A 5,000-nucleotide genomic window follows, 5' to 3' on the forward strand; every position below is an offset into this window, starting at 1 on the left:
AAATTCCTCTGCCTCGAAGCATCTTTTAATTTATTTTCAATCTCACGTCAGGTTCTTTTGCAATGATTCTTTAAATGTGACCACTGATCTATATATGATCAGTGAATGTGACACAACGCGTTTACGTTACCCACAAAGTGGAAGGAGACACAAACGCTGCGTCCGAAATCTCATACTGCAAGGAGCAGTGTTTTGATTTGAGAGCGCGGGCAAACGTCAAGAGAACGTCGTGGCATGTGTCCATTGTAAGATAGAGCTGGCGTACCACAACTAGGGCCCTGTGATTTCCATGATACAGAAAACGCAGAGGGAATCGTGGAATCCAGTCATAAAGAAATTTACAGTTTAACACGGAATGGCATGGAATTTGCCAAATTTGTCATTGCACTTATCAAATCATGATATGGACTAATATCTGTACATATGAAGCTGGAACAGTGTATTTAAATATGAATCCTGCATGTTCTGCATGTCTGTGTTAATGAATGGAGCACAAGCGCGACTTCCTTTATTAACACACACTGAAGAGCGCGTGACTCTCCGGTGATTTCAGCGTTTTTTCTCTCAATAAATATGACATGAACACATGAAGAACATCTCCAGAACTGCTCTGACAGTCACTTCATGAGCATCTGACCGTTTGATTTGAGTAAAACTAGAGTCACATCACATACACAGAACTGTAAAGGTCCGGTTTAGATTAAAGTCAAGTGTTTGCCAGAGATGTATTACTATTGTTCAGCAGAATATACATAGCCTACTACTCTAAAAAAAAAAAAAAAAAAAAAAAGGAAAAAAGGTTTAATCACACTACATTTCTTCCATGTTTTATTTTTAATAGTAAATCCCCTTTCTTTACCAAAAAGTTAGGTTTGCTTAATTTTCAATAATTAAAAGATAATTAAATGAATGTTTTGTGTGTTTAATGTGCATCTCAGAAAATGCTTTATTTAAAACCCCAACTGAATGGCACTTAATTCATCTGTCAGCTTTATTGTCATTGTTCACAGTACAGTACAGACAGAGAAACAGTGGGTAATAATTAAATGTTTATTTTTGATGTATGCATTGCATTCTATGCATTTAAAAAATACAAATTTTTTTTCTAAAAAAGGAAACTTAGTAGTTCATTTTAAGAGACCCAGGAGTCTTACTTTCTCTTGCATAATTAATATTGCACTTTAAGCAAAAACACATTTTATCTGATTACTCGATTAATCGACGGAATTTTTTATACAATACTCGATTAGTAAAATATTTGATAGCTACAGCCCTAATCTTCAGTGAAGCAGAGCCTCGTTTCCTGACTGATTTAACACTTGATTCAGTTTGCATGAGGTTAATCTCATGACCTGATACTCTGATCAGCTCTGATGATGATTTGTGTGTTTGATGAAATATAGTTTCTCAGTACAGCACACATTCTCAGAGTTCTGTCGTCTCTCTATAGACTGAACAACACCACACACACATTCATCACATCTTACTCCGTTACACTCACAGGATGCTGCACTTATTCTCAATCACAAAACTGCATTATTGTGTGCTGTTGTGAGTGTGTTCACCTGAAGCGTGCGCACTAAAGAAACGCCTGATTACTGGACTCGAGTTATCTCTTACATCTGACTGCGCTAAAACGGTCACAAACACCTAAGGTTTACGTATAAACATGGTCATGTCTAAAGTGAAAGTAAACAGTTGAGAGAAACAGCTGGGCGCAGGTCTTAAAGTGACAGCAGTCTAATACTAAACATGCTGAACAAGGATTTGTTTTTTAAAACGGGGAAATTAGTTTGGCTGTACTGTACCAACATTGTGATAAAATCATGAATCGTGATTTTTCTTAAAGAAAAAAATATATTTTTTCCACATTGTCCACCCCGAAACTGAACTATTGTATACTGGAATATCCAAACTTTATCCTCATACATACAGTAGAACACGTAAAGCGATGTATGCTATATATCATAACTCAACTGCTTGATTGTTTATCATCACAAAAAAAAAAAATATTATCTTCCAGCTCTAATCTGATTAATGCTATTATAAGGCGTGAAGATATTGCGATAATATAAACATTAACATCATGATTTTCTGTAGAGCTGCTTTGAAATTGTTTTGTGAAAAGGCTGATATAAATTAATGAGACTTGACTTTTATAAAAATTTCAGTATTAAATTTAAAAAAGAGATTTATTAAAATTTTCATAGAGCTTGTTGTAATGCTTCCAGGATTTTAGCAAGGTACAGCTCACTGGGACAGAGCTGTGTGTGTGTGTGTGTGTGTAAGCGTGTGTGTGTGAGTACTTGTATGAATGTGTGAGTATGTGTAAGCGTATGAAAAACCCCTGTCTCTGTGTTCTGTACTGGACTAACTGAGACTTGTCATGGCACTTGTTGTTGTTCTCTTGTTGATCTGACTGCTTCTATTGTTCTCATTTGTGAGTCGCTTTGGATAAAAGCGTCTGCTAAATGATTAAATGTAAATGTGTGTGTGTGTGTGTGTATAATGACATGGGTAATGACACAGGTATTACAAGGAGAGGGTGACTTATGAGCACATAACCCATGTCCCCATTTTTCAAAACACTTATAAATCATACAGAATGAGTTTTTTTGAGAAAGTAAAAATGCGCAAAGTTTCCTGTGAGGGTTAGGGTTAGGTGTAGGGTTGGTGAAGGGCCATAGAATATACAGTTTCTACAGAATAAAAACCATTACACCTATGGGATGAACACACTTTACACAGAAACAAACATGTGTGTGTGTGTGTGTGTGTGTGTGTGTGTGTGTGTGTGTGTGTGTGTGTGTGTGTGTGTGTGTGTGTGTGTGTGTGAGTGTGTGTGGCGCTCCTCTGGTGTCTCTGCAGAGGATGTGGTGTTCTTGACTTCACTGATCTGAGGGGCTCATGTCGTTCACATCACGCTTCAGTGCAGGAAACACCGGCCTCGTCTTCTCAGGTCACAGTAAACCACTCACATGTAGCACTTTGCAGTTCATCCCATCATCACAGGCTGTGTGTGTGTGTGTGTGTGTGTGTGTGTGTGTGTGTGTGTGCCGTGCAGCTCAGACACGCTGGAGAACATCTGATGGATCTGATGGAGGTTCAGATCGAAATCAAGCAGGAACAGATTAACTGGATTCATAGGCAGCTGATTTCTACATCAGACTGCAGCAGAAGATGAAACTATCTCATGGTCACATGACCGTCTGAGCAACACTAGAGGTCAAAGGTTTTGGGTATATAGATATTTAAATGTTTTGAAAAGAAGTCTCTTCTACTCACAGCGACTGCGTTTATTTGATCAGAAATACAGTAAACATTGTGAAATATTATTATAATATAAATCATCTGTTTTCTGTGTGAATCTGTGTTAAAGTGTAATATATTTCTGTGATGCTCCGCTGTATTTTCAGCATCATTCCTCCAGTCTTCAGTGTCACATGATCTTCAGAAATCATGATAATATGATGATTTACTGCTCAAGACACATTTCTGATTATTATCAGTGTTGAACACAGTTCTGCTGCTCAATATTTTTTGTGATGCATTTTATTTTTCAGGATTCACAGCTGATTAGTAAGTTCTAAAGAATAACATTTATTTGAAACAGATTTTGGTCAATTTAATGCGTCCTTGATAAATAAGAGTATTAATTTATTTAAAAACAACAACGTTTGAAAGTGACGTGACGTGACGGCCTGATGTCTGCTCTGAGGATATTCTCCTGGAGTCAGTCAGTTCTGCATTTAATGTGTTTCAGTCAGAATGTGTGTGTTCTGAAGTTTATTATTTTTTCTGATTATTGTTTGATTGCTGGTAATTAGTCATGTGAGACAGTCAGGCCGCTCAACCGTGTGTGTGTGTGTGTGTGTGTAACACAACACCGCAGCACCATTCTATCGCCTGCAGACACGTGTTTGCTCCACTGCGGTGGTCACCTGACCTCTGACCCTGCTCTGGATTGGTCTGCTTCAGTTATTAAGTGAAGGGAAGTGTATCAGGAATGAGTCAGTGCTGATCTGGAGCGCTGCGGTCCGTGTGATGAAGATGTTGTATGAGAATCAGTTTTTAGATGACGGAGGCGTTAAACACCAGGATGTGTGTGTTCTGCTGTTCTGAGATCTTCTCGTCCAGCTGGAAGTGATGGAGAACTAGTGACAGTAATGCTTGACTGAACCAGGTTCTCCTGTCAGGATGCAGCTCTACCCTCAAAGGGTTAACTCTCGTCTTCTCTCTCTCTCTCTCTGTGACACACTCTTACCAGTTCCAACCAGTTCTCAGGAAAGTGCGTCATGTGCCCCATGGAATCCTGGGAAGGGTCATGTGTGTCTCTGTGATGTCACCGGGTGGGAGAGAAAACCGCTCGAGTCAGCTATCTGTGTGTGTGTGTGTGTGTGTGTGTGTGTGTGTGTGTGTGGCTCTTCCTGTCGTACAGGAAGTGTGCTGACGAGAGCGTGTCGTGGCTCTCCTGCAGGGATGAGCTCGTAGGTTTGTCGATGAAACTTCCTGTTGTGCATCACTGCCCCACTGACCTCTGGGAAATCAGACAGGGCTTCATTTGAAACTAAAATCCACACTGAACTGATCTGATCTGAGTGATGACATGCTTCAGGACTGATGGATTACAGCAGTTATATTCCTGTTTAATACACACGCACACACACACACACACGTTATTAACCTGGTTCTTGTAATCCCATGTCACGCTAACCCTGGATTCAGTTTTTCAGATTTCACACTTTAATTTCTTCTAATTTGCATATTTCTGAGGTTAACCTCGGACGATTGGGAGCTGTTTCTCCATCTGTGCTCGGTGGAGCGTCTGGCAGAAAACAGACTGAAGTCACTTCACTATTAACTGTTTATTGACTCTGAACACTCATGAATATTTAATGAGTCGAGCACTGAGGCAGCCTTTGATTGGTTCTCTGTTCCTAAACCGTTCCAAGAGGTAGAATCAGTGTAGATTAGAGTCTGGCGCTGATCCCAGATCAGAT

The 5,000-nt window shown here is 39.5% G+C and overlaps 1 protein-coding gene across 2 annotated transcripts in view; it reads left to right on the plus strand.

Moving 5' to 3' along the window:
• Positions 1-5,000, plus strand: part of LOC113111514 (transcriptional repressor p66-alpha) — a 22,632-nt gene that overhangs the window by 6,421 nt on the left and 11,211 nt on the right. The gene's annotated exons all lie outside the window — the stretch shown is intronic.

This window comes from Carassius auratus, chromosome 2 (assembly GCF_003368295.1).
Source record: "Carassius auratus strain Wakin chromosome 2, ASM336829v1, whole genome shotgun sequence".
NCBI lineage: Eukaryota > Metazoa > Chordata > Actinopteri > Cypriniformes > Cyprinidae > Carassius > Carassius auratus.